This window comes from Pristiophorus japonicus, chromosome 9, assembly GCF_044704955.1.
Source record: "Pristiophorus japonicus isolate sPriJap1 chromosome 9, sPriJap1.hap1, whole genome shotgun sequence".
NCBI classification, from domain to species: domain Eukaryota; kingdom Metazoa; phylum Chordata; class Chondrichthyes; family Pristiophoridae; genus Pristiophorus; species Pristiophorus japonicus.
Genome location: NC_091985.1, coordinates 220,083,069 through 220,097,960, shown reverse-complemented (window position 1 = coordinate 220,097,960; position 14,892 = coordinate 220,083,069). Strand labels below are relative to the sequence as shown.

General features: G+C 52.4%; 1 protein-coding gene and 1 pseudogene across 1 annotated transcript in view; both read right to left on the bottom strand.

The window, feature by feature from the left end:
* LOC139273731 (zinc finger protein 664-like) overlaps positions 1-14,892 on the bottom strand; it is a 316,000-nt gene that overhangs the window by 63,328 nt on the left and 237,780 nt on the right. The gene's annotated exons all lie outside the window — the stretch shown is intronic.
* Positions 8,266-8,576, bottom strand: LOC139273734 (histone H4-like; annotated as a pseudogene).

Genomic DNA, 14,892 nt, shown 5'->3' with positions numbered 1-14,892 from the left:
ATATCCTCGGGCCCCGTTGCTGACGCCCTCCAGATCTGAGACAGAGAGCCGTCATCGGCCAGCAACATCAAGAGCTGCTTACGGACACCCTGTCTTTTTTCCAGCGAGTAGAAGAAGGGGGAGCCGCGGTCCAGATCCCGCAGGAACCGGATCCGCGACCTCACGAATGCGCCTCGGGACCTGACGAACTGCAGTCCTTCAGCGCGGCCTTCTACGCTTCGTACACCATCCGCAGGGCCAGGTCCTCGACGACTTGACTGAGACGGGATTCCAGGTCGAGCACCTCTTTTTCTAGGCGCCCGACCCTAGCTGCCCGCACCTTGGTCGACCCCCTCGCATACTCTTGGTAGAAGACACGGACGTGAACCTTGCCCATGTCCCACCATAACCTCAAGGAGGGGAAGTCCCCCTGCTTCCTTCTCCAGTCAGCCCAGAAATGATGGAACAAGTCCTGGAACCACTCGTCCTCCAGCAGCTGGTTGTTAAAATGCCAGTACGCAGATCCCGTCCTCGCGTGGAGCGAAGCGAGCTCTGCCCACACCAGGTGCTGGTCTGAACACAGCACCAGCCACATGGAGGCCGCCGGAACACAGGAAACGTATGCCCGAGACACGTAAAGGCAGTCGATTCTGGACCATCCTCTTCCAGGCCTCACCCAAGTAAAGGCGCTGGAGTTGGGATGGCGATTTCGCCAGACGTCCACCAAGTCGAAGGACCCGACCAGGTCCCTCAACTTCTCGATCACCGTCATGCACTGCGGGGTACCGGAGCGGTCCCTCACCTCGAGGGTGCAGTTGAAATCCCCTCTGAGGACAATGCAGTTGCCGACAGCGACAGAACCAAGAAGAGCGTTTGCTGCGGGCCGGGCTGAGGTGCGTACACATTCATGAGATGGAGCGGCACGTCCCCCAGGTGAACCGTGACGTGCAGCAAGCGGCAAAATGGCCACCCCACAAGAAGTGGCAGTGTGGTGACTCATGCGGACCTCTCCTTACCATTCCAGGAGCCACGTTCGTCTCCCGGAACGGTGTGGGTTTCTTGCAGGAAGCACACCGCGTATTTCCCCTCCCGCAGGAGCAAAAAATTGTTAAATCTACGGCGTGCCTCTCTGCCGCCGTTGATGTTGAGCCTGGCTATGGTTATCTTCATGACAACCTCTACTTAACCTATTGTGGGGGGGGGGGGGGAGTGGAGTCGTTTGTTGACCTCCACTCCCTCAGCAACCCAGCGAGCAATGTTTTGAGCCGACGCAGCTCAAGGCTTTACGCCTTTGATAAGGGACCACCCGCGGCCATGGTTTTAGTGGCAGCGCAGATGGACCTGATGAGGAGCGCTGGCTCGGACCATTTTTCCAGGGCCAGATGGGCTCAGTTGTGGCGACCCTGGCTCTGGACCATAAAGTCCCGGAGTTCCTTTACAGGAATGAGGGGGGACTCAGCAGCGGGCACGAGGAGATCCACCGCCTCACTGGCGATGGACTCCAGATCTTCTCCCGCACCCTCCACCGAGTCCCCATCCCCCTCCGGGAGTTCACCGCTAGCAGCCGGTCCATCGACCACCCGAGGTGCGACAAACGGCCCGGCACTCCATCCGGCCCTGGCTCTGCCCCGATCCCACCACCATGATCGTCGGTAGACGAGTCCCCACTGGGCTATTTTAATTGTGGTGCTGGGTCAGGAAGCAGCAGCGGAAGGAGTTCCTCCTCAGCCCCAGGCACCGGGGAACATGGAGAGACCTGGTCGAAGAACTGCTCCAGGTCCTCCAAGTCCCCCACCTCCAAAGTTGGGGGCGAGGGTTGGTGTTCTTCCCCGTTCCCGCCGCCACCCCCCAGCCCAGTGTGTGTCGGTTCTTTAAAATTATTAAAATTTTATTTATCTGCCAGATCAAGCAGATCCCGGGAGATGTTGTATATTGGCTGAGCGGGCTCAGGTTCGGCCATTTCAGCCCTGCCCACCTCAGTCCCTGGGATGCCCGACCCGGCGGCGACGCATTCCTCCGCCGGCCCCACGCCCCCCACAACAGGCAGATCTTCCTCGCCATCCCCGGGAGGCAGAGGCTGGGCAGCCTCGACTGTCTGACCCTCCCCGGGGACAGATTCCCCCCCACCTACGGCGTGGTTTGGGGGTGCTGGTGGGGGATGCGGGACATGTGGCAGGCACCAACTCCTCCGTGGAGCGATATTGTTCCCCCTCCACCTCATTGGAGCGGTGCCTCCTTTTTTTCTGGGGGAGGGGGCGCGGAGACAGGGAGACCTCCATGACTGCCGAGGCCTCCCACTCCACTCCCCCCTTTTGTTTTTCTTGCCCACGCCCGAGCCCCTCTGCTGTATTGGTCGAGGGCTTGGGCACGGGCTCAGGGCAGGTGACAGAGGTAGGCCGGGTGTGGTGATGGGGCTGTCCGGTGCTCAGGGGACCCGCCTCGAGGTATTTCGCCTTCCTTCCACCCGGATGCTCTCCCTCCTCACCGCCGGAGGCCATGAAGACAAAGGCCTCCAACAATGTCCGCGCATCCACGTGGATGCTACTAGGGGGAGGGGTGGCGACGGCGCCAGCCTTGGCAGCCTTTGGTGTTTTGGTGGCCTTGGAGGTGGGGCAGTTCTTACGAAAATGCCCCACCTCCCTACAGGCATGGCACCGCACGCCGTCCAACGTCCCCTCCTGCATCACGTTAAAGGTGCCCTCTGTCATCTCCTCCCGCGCCAGCCGGACAAAAAGCTGGCGATGGAAGGAGAACACATGATGCAGGCTGGTCTCCCTGAGACCGAGCGGTATCTGGTTAATCCCCGACCTTACCTCCCCCAGTTGATATAGGTGGGGGAGCAGGAGCTCAGCGGGAACAAAGGGTGGGACATTCGAAAGAATGATCCTATGCGTGGTGGCCTCGAGAGGGTCCACCGGCTGGAATGTCCCGCCCACCGTGAGCCCCTTTTCAAGGGCCAGGGACACCACCCGCTCCAACCCCAGGAAGAACACAGCCTTCTTGGACATCTTGAAGGCCACGACAATAGCCGAGGGGCCGAATACCCCAGCCATTGCCCACACGCAGTCCTTGATGCTCATAGTGAGGTGAGTGTAGCTCTTGATCCCGTGTTTTTTAGTTATTAATCTAAATGGTAGCAGGGCAGCAGGAGGGGCAGTGGCTGTGGAAGCCGCCTGCGCGTAAGTCTTAACTGGCCCTGCCACCGACATAGATGTGATCGCCATCACGGGGTCCCTTTAAGGGTTACACTCACCCCAAAGTCACAGGCCTTAATGGTCTTAATATGCCTCGTTAAATGTGGGAGCAGAGGGAGCTCTTAATGAGGCACACCTCTCCCCTAGTTAACGACTGGGGAGGGGCCTTGCTCCCTCTGCTCAGTTGTCTTGATTTTTTAATTAGGAGGAAAGAGCTCTCAGGGAGAGAGGGGAGAGACAGAGAGAGTGACAGAGAGAGAGAGAGAGATGGGGGGGTGGGAAAGATGGAAGCTGTGAGGGCAGGTCTCCCCTCACAGTGCTGGGTGGGTGTTTTGCTGGGGTGCACTCCCCAAATGGCAAAATAACAGTCTTATTAGGTGGTCTTCGGGGGGGGAGGGGTTCTGCTTCGACCACCCATTCAGGCAGTGAGTTCCAGACCCCCACCCTCTGCGTGAAGAAATTTCCCCTCTAAACCTTCTGCCAATTACTTTAAATTTCTGTCCCCTGTGCTAAGGGAAATAGGCCGTTTACGGCACAGAAGGTACAGCATATTCCAGTGAAGGTAACACTGAAACAACTAATGTAGTTATAGCAGTGACAGATAAGAAAGATGTTGAATTAAACGGTGGGAGGAAGGCAGCATCAGGGCGGAAGGTCAGTGAGGGTCTTTTGCCCTCACAGAAGGACTCCCAAGTCCTGACTAGAAATGACCCTCAGGCAATCTCGGATACAAACCGGTCAATGTCTGTCGAACATGTAGATATCTCGATCGATAAAGAACAGAGTATGGCTCGGGAGGGGATGTAACTGATGACCTAATTCAAGAATTTGAGATTGTGGCGAGCAGTAAATCTGATTGGTCTCTTTAAATATCCAATCAGAGAATTACAGAACAATGGAAATTGACAACACAGCGAATGCACCAATCACAATCGTTGCCTTCACCCATCCCTCATTAGCATAGGGCTGTGGGCGGAGTGTGGGGCTGCCTATATAATACGAGCTCCGAGCTGAGTTTACGTCATGTTTGGGTCGGATTGAACAAGACGATGCCTGAAGAGAAGAAATCAGTTACTGCCAAGAAAGGCGCCAAGAAAGTGATCAAGAAAACACCACCGAAGGGCGGCAAGAGGCGCAGAAAGTCGAGGAAGGAGAGTTACTCCATCTACATCTACAAAGTGATGAAGCAGGTTCATCCCGACACCGGTATCTCCTCCAAGGCTATGGGCATCATGAACTCGTTTGTGAACGATATTTTCGAGCGCATCGCGGGTGAGGCTTCCCGCCTGGCCCATTACAATAAGCGCTGCACCATCAGCTCCCGGGAAATCCAGACCGCCGTGCGCCTGCTGCTGCCCGGGGAGCTGGCCAAGCACGCCGTGTCGGAAGGGACAAAGGCGGTGACCAAGTACACCAGCTCCAAGTAAAACGCTGACGAAACAAACCCCAAACACAACGGCTCTTTTAAGAGCCACCCACAACCTCTCTGAAAAAGCTGCACAAACGCGTCATCCTTTAATCTCAATTTACTGTAATTATTTCCTGAGCAAGTGTTTTTGACAACATTTAAAGATCCAGGGTAGATTTAGATACGAATTTTCAGATAATCGGTTTTACTGTCCGGTTCAGCCTTAGCTTCGTTGATGAAGTTCCCTCCCAGTAAAATATAAACACTCCCTGGTCGCCTGCCGACGAATTATGGTCTTGTTTTAGACTTTACTCACCTCATTCTCTCTCAAGCCCTTTTCAAAAAAAAAATCTAGTTAGTCAACCCGCTTATTACCCGGAGCCTGCGTGTGCAACAACTCAGAATGGAAGTTCTTACAGAGACCAGAACGGGGCAGTTGGAACACTCTGTCCCTCTTCTCTTTTCACAGAAGGACTTCCAGTTCTGGTCTCACTCCCGCCTGTGCGGAGGATCGATCCATGATCTGTGATTCCCAAATTGTACAAAGAATGAGCTGGAATGTGTCCCGTAACAGAATGTTTGAAAGTGAACCCTAATTTAATCCTGATTGTAACATCCTGGAATTTGGAAGGCAATATGGAATAAAATGTGTTTGGAAATCTTTGGCTAATGATGAATTTATTAACATAATCCGCATTGTAAAAATTATTGGCGGGGTTTTTGAAATTGAAGATTCGTTGGAAATCGAACAATAATTTTCGCCCTCTTTTCAGTGGCAGGCTAAGCAGATGGTGATTGGTCATCGGAAAAGACCAATGAAATGCACCGCAGAGCGACCAATCACAAGTTCACTCCCTGTATCCCTCCAGAATGTATAAGAAGAGCAGATGAAGGAGGAGTTTTGCATTCTTTTTCTGAACCTGTGGATTGTGGAAATGTCTGGAAGAGGAAAAACCGGCGGTAAAGCTCGGGCCAAGGCTCGTTCCTCCCGGGCCGGACTGCAGTTCCCTGTGGGCCGTGTTCACAGACTCCTGCGAAAGGGGAACTACGCTCAGCGTGTGGGTGCCGGAGCCCCGGTCTACATGGCTGCTGTACTCGAGTATCTGACCGCTGAAATCCTGGAGCTGGCCGGCAATGCGGCCCGCGACAACAAGAAGACCCGCATCATCCCCAGATACCTGCAGCTGGCCATCCGCAACGACGAGGAGCTCAATAAGCTGCTGGGAAAGGTGACCATCGATCAGGGCGGGGTGCTGCCGAATATCCAGGCTGTGCTGCTGCCCAAGAAAACCACCACTTCGTCCAAGAGCAAGTAAAGCGGACAAGATTTAATCTAATAACCCAAAGGCTCTTTTCAGAGCCGACCACAGTATCTGTGGAAGGGCTGCTTACTGACTTAATTGAGTCAGAGCCCTTGAATTCATGTACCGATAGATTGGCTTATTTCAGACCTGTAAACATAGAAAATAGGTACAGGAGTAAGCCATTCGGCCCTTCGAGCCTGCACCACCATTCAGTAAGATCATGGCTGATCTTTCACCTCAGTACCCTTTTCCTGCTTTCTCTCCACACCCTTGATCTCTTTAGCCATAAGGGCCACATCGAACTCCCTCTTGTATATATCTAACGAACTGGCATCAACAACTCTGCCGTAGGGAATTCCACAGGTTAACAACTCTTGAGTGAAGAAGTTTCTCCTCATCTCAGTCCCAAATGGCTTACCCCTTATCCGTATGGGGGAGTTTTCAGTTCCCGTTCTCTGCATTACGGTTCTCTGCTCACACATACACTCTTCCAGTTAACAGCGAATAACTGAACTACAGTTGTCACTCAACAATTGTATAAATACCGCCACAGGTTCCTTAAATGTTCTTTAATCTGTCTATGAAAACTAGAGAGTTGGCGGTGATGAATTAATATAGTAATCAAAGAGCCTAGTTTAATTCTGGTCTGGTTTGATATAATTTGAATGCTGCTTTTGTTCCCAGGCTGTATATATCTCTGCTAAGCCAGCCAGTTCAGACCGCATTGCATCAGCGAGCGATGTACACACACAGGACCCGGATCCATTGCAGTGCTTCCCAGATCTGCCTGCCCCCATTCTCCGACAACACCGAATGGGGAAATCTGTGCTCTGCCCCGGGGAATTTGGGGTCAGAGCGACGCAAAGCCGATGTCAGTTTCTGAAAATATTAAAGGGCTCACTAGTCAATAACTCCCATGTGAACGGAGCTGGTATATGAACACACGATCAGTAATCAGTCCCACACACCTGCCCGTCCCTACAATGGGTTAATGAACAACACGAAGCTCTGGTTACAGGAGATCGCAGCTCTTTCCTTTGCTGATTTGGTGGCTCTGAAAAGAGCCGTTGTTGCACTTGGTGCTGAAGCTTCGAGTCGGGGCAGGGGAAGTCTAGGCGCGCTCCCCGCGGATGCGGCGGGCCAGCTGGATGTCTTTCGGCATGATGGTGACTCGCTTGGCGTGGATGGCGCACAGGTTGGTGTCCTCAAAGAGCCCCACCAGGTAAGCCTCACTGGCCTCCTGCAGGGCCATGACGGCGGAGCTCTGGAAGCGCAGGTCGGTCTTGAAGTCCTGAGCGATCTCCCGCACCAGGCGCTGGAAGGGCAGTTTGCGGATCAGCAGCTCGGTGGATTTCTGGTAGCGGCGGATCTCCCTCAGAGCCACGGTGCCGGGTCGGTAGCGATGAGGCTTCTTCACTCCGCCCGTGGCCGGAGCGCTCTTCCGGGCCGCTTTAGTCGCCAGCTGTTTGCGAGGAGCTTTCCCTCCGGTGGATTTGCGCGCTGTCTGTTTGGTCCTGGCCATTATCTAAACGGATCTCAACACAATCTAGGATACACGGATTGTTAATGCGGAGACTCCTCTGGGGCCTCCTTTTAAAGTGTGTGAGGGTCCGCCCCGGGGCTGTGATTGGCTGCAGCCCGGCGCCAATCAAGTTTGAACCAAGCACCGAGAGTGAAAATGAAGGGCAGGGATTACTGGGCCCTGATTGGCTGAACTGAAACTGACAGTTGGTCAATTTCAAAAAGCCCGCCAATTTCAGAATATCAACCAACAGAGATTAAAGAAACTCTAATTTCCCGCCAGCAATTTAAAAATCCGCTCTTTATAACGGCGATTGTGCCCCATTATAAGTCACCAATCCCACTCTCTGCAACATTCCGGTTTGAATTCTGTTCCATTCCCTGATCGGTCTGTACCAGGCGGGAATAAATCTCCGGTCACTGCTTCCTGTGAACACAAATTCCCGCATTGATCCCGCCAGAGTCCCGTTTAACCGAACCTCACAACATGACAGGAATTATCTGTGAGGGGAGACTGTAATGTTTGGGTAAAGGGGACGGTGTATCCCGCCCGGTGGTAATTGTGACTGTCAGCCGGAGTTTTTGATCTCTCATATTTACAATAGTTGTAAAATATTTAATAATTCCCATATTCCTACAGCGACTACACTCCAAAAGTACTTCATTGGTCTTGAGACGTTCGGTGGTCGTGAAAGGCGCTATATAAATCCAAATATTTCTTTCCATGAATTAAACAGCCGAAACCATTTCCCAACCAAACTGTACGCGCTCCCATCCCCAGGTCGCTGCTCTCTCTGTGAGGCGGTGGGTGGCTCTTAGAAGAGCCTTTGTGTTGTGTTTGGGGGAAGGGTCAAGTTATTCAGCCGCCGAATCCATAGAGTGTGCGGCCCTGCCGTTTCAGAGCGTACACCACATCCATGGCAGTGACCGTCTTGCGCTTGGCGTGCTCAGTGTAGGTGACCGCATCCCTGATCACATTCTCAGGAAAACTTTTAACACCCCGCGGGTCTCCTCGTAGATCAGGCCTGAGATCCGCTTGACACCGCCACGGCGAGCCAGGCGGCGGATAGCTGGTTTGGTGATGCCCTGGATGTTATCACGGAGCACTTTACGGTGACGTTTGGCTCCGCCTTTACCCAATCCTTTGCCTCCTTTACCTCGACCAGACATAATGATTCTTCACTTAAACAGCCGCTGAATAAGACGGAGCTGCTCCCGGCTCTTTTTTTTAGAGCCGGAGCCGACCTGACTGAGAACGCGCAGAGTGAGAGAGGCGGGAAGGGGAGGAGACAGAGTTAAGATTGACAGACAGAGCAGAGAGCAGCCTCTGATCTTCCAGCTCCGCCTCCAGCTTTCTGCAGCCGCCAATTTCAATCCGTTTTCCGACAATAGAACCGAAACACAGCGCTCCGCACAAACTCTTACAGACTCGGAATTCATCTTCAAGGCTTCCATGAATCAGAAGCTTTTAAATGTCCAGTTACAATTAACAATCACGAATATTCCCGCCTATATACAGACCCTTCCCTGTTAATCTCAGACCTTGTATCATCTCCCCACACTTCCTCTCACAGGTTCAGCAGTTTACAAACACCGTATTCCAGCTGATTTGGAGAATGTGGTGTTTGGGGTTTGAGTTGTGAGGCGGGGTATCTCCGCCAGTATCACCGTCTCACAGACTCTCCCCCTAAATCTGTGAAATAACAATGACCAGGAACTGAGACTGGAGCTGAACACATCCCCAGTTATAGTGAGGCCCGGGCCGGACATCCCATTCTCTGTGTGTTTTATTGCAGACACTGGGGGAGGGGTGGGTGCAGCCAATGTCAGCGGGTCAAAAGGGATCCTGGCTTCATGTTCAATGACTTCTGTCTGAAATCTGAGCCCGGCCCCGGGACAGGGAGCATTTGATTCGGGGATCAACTCTTTTCTGAGAGGCGTGGGTGGCTCTGAGAAGAGCCTTTGGGTCCAGGTGTTTACAAGTTGCACTTTTTATTTACTTTTTGGATGCTGCTTTCTTGGGTTTTGCTGATTTGGCCTTGGCCCTCGGTTTTTTCACCTTTTTGGCCGCCTTCACCTTTGCGCCCGAGGCCTTCTTGGGGCCCTTGGGCTTCTGCGCCGCTGCCTTCTTCCCAGCCGCCGCTTTCGCTGTCTTTTTTACTGTTGGCGCCTTCTTGGTGCTCGTTTTCTTGGCGGGAGATTTCTTGGCTGCTGGTTTCTTGGTCAGAGATGTCTTGACTGATGGTTTCTTGGCTGGAGATTTCTTGACTGCTGGTTTCTTCACCTCGCTTCCCACTTTCCCCTGGTTTTCCTTCTTAGCGACTTTGAAGGAGCCCGAGGCGCCCGTGCCTTTGGTCTGCACCAGGAAGCCATTTGTCACATTCCTCTTGATACTGAACCTGATCTGGGACCCGCGCTTCTCCACATTCACGCCTTTGGCCGCCAGAGCCTTCTTTATCGCGGCCAGAGACATCCCCTTGCGATCGCTGCCATCGGCCACAACCTTAAGGATCTATTCGCCCAACGTGGGACCGGCTGGCTTGGAGCGGGGAGCCGCCGCCTTTTTCTTACTGTGAGCCTTGGTTTGAGCGGCGGCGGCAGGAGGAGCCGTTTCGGCGGCTGCAGTGTCAGTCATGTCGGCGACTCTGTGGAAAATCTCTCTGACAGTCAGAGCTCAGTCAGAAATGAAACGGGAAGCGGCGGCACAGAGCAACTTAAAGGCAGCGAGCGGACGGGGCGGAGACATCCTGCTATCAGCTCCCCGCCCCTCCAGCCTCTCTGTGTTTCTCTCTCCTCATTAACTGTCCGATTCTAATTCAATCCGGGCCCTCCAGATTCCCAGACTGGCCTCTTTCTGTCCCGAACACCGGGATGTTTGTTGTCGAGAAGGTTGCATCGGAATTGAAAGCAGCAATTTGGATTTAAACCGGTTTCATTGCTGCACTGATCGCGCTCTCTCACCCGATCGCGGACATTTTCTCTGTTTTTCGACTAAAATTTGAAATCACATCAAACTTGACGTTTAATTCCCACTTTAGACCTGAGCAGGGGAGCAGGGCGATCCTGTGACAGGGAAATCTTTGAATTTTACACAAGAGGGACTCTGGAATCCGGGGATGAGACGGACACACAAACACAGTGACATTAGTCTCACCCGGCCCGCCCCTTTAACACACTCTCATCACACTCTGAAAGTGAGTTGTTAGGTGACTGAACAGTCCAATACGGGAATTACAGTCTCTGTCACAGGTGGGACAGTTAGTCTTTGACGGTAAGGGAGGGTGGGACTAGTTTGCCGCACGCTCTTTCCGCTGCCTGCGCTTATTTTCTGCACGCTCTCGGCGATGAGACTCGACCGCTCAGCGCCCTCCCGGATGCACTTCCTCAACTTAGGGCGGTCTTTGGCCAGGGACTCCCAGGTGTCGGTGGGGATGTTGCACTTTATCAGAGAGGTTTTGAGGGTGTCCTTGTAACGTTTCTTCTGCCCACCTTGGGCTTGCTTGCCGTGTAGGAGTTCTGAGTAGAGCGCTTGCTTTGGGAGTCTTGTGTCAGGCATGCGAACAATGTGGCCTCTGTCATGTATCTCACATTACTGTATATAACTGTATCTTACCATGCTATACATGACTGTAACTGGATATGACCTGTAACAATAAGCATACCTTACCACCAGGGGTGCACTTGCAGGAGACACTCCATACCTGTCCCACTGAGGTATATAAAGGGAGGTCTCAGGCATGTGCAGCACTGGAGAGCTGTGAATTAAAGGTGCAGGTCCTGAGTGATCTTGGCTTTAGCATGCGTCTCGTACAAGTCAATACATTAGAGTCAGGACTTAACAGTGGCGATGAGTTACGGGATCACAGAATCCACAGAATGGCTACCAACAGCTCAGATGAGAAATACAATGCTGGAGACAATTGGGATGACTTTATAGAAGGCTCCAGCAAAGCTTTGTGACCAAAGACTGGCTGGGCGACGATAAGGCAGACAAGAGAAGAGCCCATCTCTTGACCAGCTGTGGCTCGAAAACATATGCTTTAATGAAAAACCTGCTGGCACCCAAGAAACCAGCAAGCAAGTTGTTTGAGGAGTTGAGCACACTGGTGCGAGACCACCTGAAGCCAGCGAGCAGCCTACACATGGCCAGACACAGGTTCTACAACTACAGATGCTGTGTGGACCAAAACATACCCGACTTGATGGCGGAACTTCGGAGGCTGGCTAGTTCATGTGAGTTCCCTGATGAACTAAGGAGAGAAGTACTGAGAGACTTTTTTATTGAAGGAATAGGCCATGCAGGCATATTCCGAAAGCTTATAGAGACTAAGAACTTGACTCTAGAGGCAGCAACACTGGTCTCATAGACATTGTTGGCAGGCGAAGAAGAAACAAAGCTGATCTATACTTCGGGTAGTACAACCAACGAGGCATCGGAACAAGGGATTCACATTGTGAAACAAACCGCTACCCCCACACACAAAGGCATGAGAGCAGGCCTTCAACAGCAGACAGTGGTGCCAGAAGCCATCAAAATCAAGGGCCACTTGAACGGCCGATCACACCTCATCAACCCACAATGCAAGCAATCAACAACAGATTGAGAGAAGCTCAAGGGAGATCAGCCAGACGCAGCTCATCCTTCAGAAACAATGGAAACGGTCTGTGTTGGAGATGTGGGGGAAGGCACTCAACCAGGATGTGTCGATTTCAGCATGCCGTTTTCAGAAACTGCAACTACACAGGGCATTGGCTCGCATGTCAGAAAAACAGCAGCTCAGCTGGTATACGAATCGGAAGAGTCGAAAAGCAGACCAGAAGATGGTTGGAACAGTGCACGGGACACCGAGGTACAGCGGGTTAACACGATCAATGTCCACTGTTCTTACACCAAGTTGCCTCCAATTACGATGAGGGTTCTACTCAACGGGATACCCGTCAACATGGAGCTGGACACAGGGGCCAGTCAGTCCCTCATGAGCGTTCAACAATTTGAACAGCTGTGGCCGCACAAAAGCAACAGACCAAAACTCACAAAGATCGACACCAAACTAAGGACCTATTGTAAAGAAATCATCCCAGTCCTTTCCAGCGCCATGCACTCGGTCACACACAAAGGGATGGTGAACCGACTTTCCCAGTGGATTGTCCCCGGGGATCTCCCAGCCTTGTTAGGGAGAAGCTGGCTAGCAGAACTTAATTGGAAATGGGATGATGTTCACGCCATGTCGTCAGAGGAACGAACCTCCTGCTCAACAGTTCTAAGCCGTTTTGAACATCTCTTTCAGCCGGGTGTGGGCACCTTCAAAGGGGCTAAAGTTAGAATCTACATCACACAGAATGCCAGACTGGGCCATCACAAGGCTAGAACTGTACCTTATGTGATGAGGAAAAAGATTGAAAATGACCTGGACCAGCTTCTGCGGGAAGGCATAATTTCTCCTGTGGAATTCAGCGACTGGGCAAGCCCCATCATCCCCGTCATGAAGCCTGATGGATCCGTGTGAATCTGTGGGGATTACAAGTCTACCATAAACAAAGTCTCCGTACAGGACCAAAACCCACTTCCCAGAGCGGAGGACCTATTTGCCACGTTGGCTGGAGGAAAACTTTTCTCGAAACTTGCCCTCACATCTGCGTATATGACACAAGAACTGACCGAAGAGTCTAGGTTACTCACCACCATCAACACACATCGAGGCCTTTTTGGGTACAATCGATGCCCATTCGGCATCAGGTCAGCAGTTGCTATATTCCAGCGCAACATGGAGAGTCTGCGCAAGTCCATCCCGGGGACGGTTGTGTTTCAAGATGACATACTCATCACGGGCAGGGACACCGACTCTCATCTCCGCAATCTTGAGGAAGTACTAAGTCGATTGGATCAGCTAGGCCTAAGAGTTAAGAAACCCAAGTGTCTGTTTCTCACACCTGAGGTTGAATTTTTGGGCAGAAGGATTGCCGCTGATGGAATCTGCCCAACCGAATCCAAAACCGAAGTGATTCACCTGGTACCCAGGCCCCGGAATATCTCAGAACTGCGCGCCTTTCTGGGCTACTCAATTACTTTGGGAACTTTATGCAGAACTTGAGCACACTGCTGGAGCCTCTCCATGTGCTACTCAGAAAGGGGTGCGATTGGTTTTGGGGGGACACCCAAGAACGTGCCTTCAATAAGGCACACAACCTTCTATGTTCCAAGAGTGTTTTAGCTTTTTTTGACCCAGGTAAAAAGTTAGTCCTTACTTGTGATGCATCAGCGTACGGGGTCGGGTACATTTTTACAGCATGTCAATGATGCGGGTAATTTGCAGCCCGTTGCTTATGCCTCCAGGTCACTTTCGCGGGCGGAGCGCGGGTATGGTATGGTTGAGAAGGAGGTGCTCGCGTGCATGTACGGTGTCAAAAAGATACATCAATACCTTTTCGGGGCCAAGTTTGCATTAGAAACCGACCACAAACCCTTCAAGTCCCTACTATTTGAGTACAAGGCAATCAACGCCAACGCCTTGGTGCGCATTCAGCGGTGGGCACTCATGCTGACGGCTTACGACTACACAATAAGGCACAGACCAGGCACAGACAACTGTGCCGACGCGCTTAGCAGGCTACCCCTGGCGACCATAGAAGGGTCCGACGCACAGGACTGTGAGATGGTCATGGCAATCAATGCCTTTGAATCCACAGGTTCGCCCATGATGGCTCGTCAAATCAGAGCCTAGACGACCAGCGACCCCACGTTATGTCTAGTTAAAAGATGCGCTTTAATTGGTGACTGGGCAGAGGCTCACGATGCCTGCCCTGAGGAGGTCAAACCCTTCCATAGGCGCATGCATGAACTCTCACTACAGGCAGACTGCCTGATGTGGGGCAGCTGAGTAGTTATGCCCTTACGAGGCAGGGAGGCATTTGTCCAGGAGCTCCATCGTGAACACCCGGGGATCGTCCTTATGAAGGCCATAGCCAGATCTCATGTCTGGTGGCCTGGCATTGATGCAGACTTGGAGCTCTGCGTCCGTTGGTGCACCATTTGTGCCCAACTCTGTAATGCCCCCAAGGAGGCCCCCCTTAGCCCCTGGCCCACCAAACCGTGGTCACGGGTGCATGTGGACTATGCAGGCCCATTCATGGGCAAAATGTTCCTTGTAGTCGTTGATGCATTTTCAAAATGGATCGAGTGCACCATTTTAAACTCGAGCACCAACTCCACCATTGTGGAGAGCCTTAGAACCATGTTTGTAATGCACGGCATTCCTGACATATTGGTCAGTGATAATGGTCTGTGCTTCACCAGTACAGAATTTCACAATTTTATAGTTGACCACGGTATAAATCACGTTAAGATGGCACCTTTCAAGCCAGCCTCCAATGGCTAGGTGGAGTGCGCAGTGCAGATCATTAAATAAGGCATGCTCAGAATCCAAGGTGCCATGCTGCAGAGCCACCTGTCGTGACTGCTGCTGGCATACAGATCTCATCCGCATTC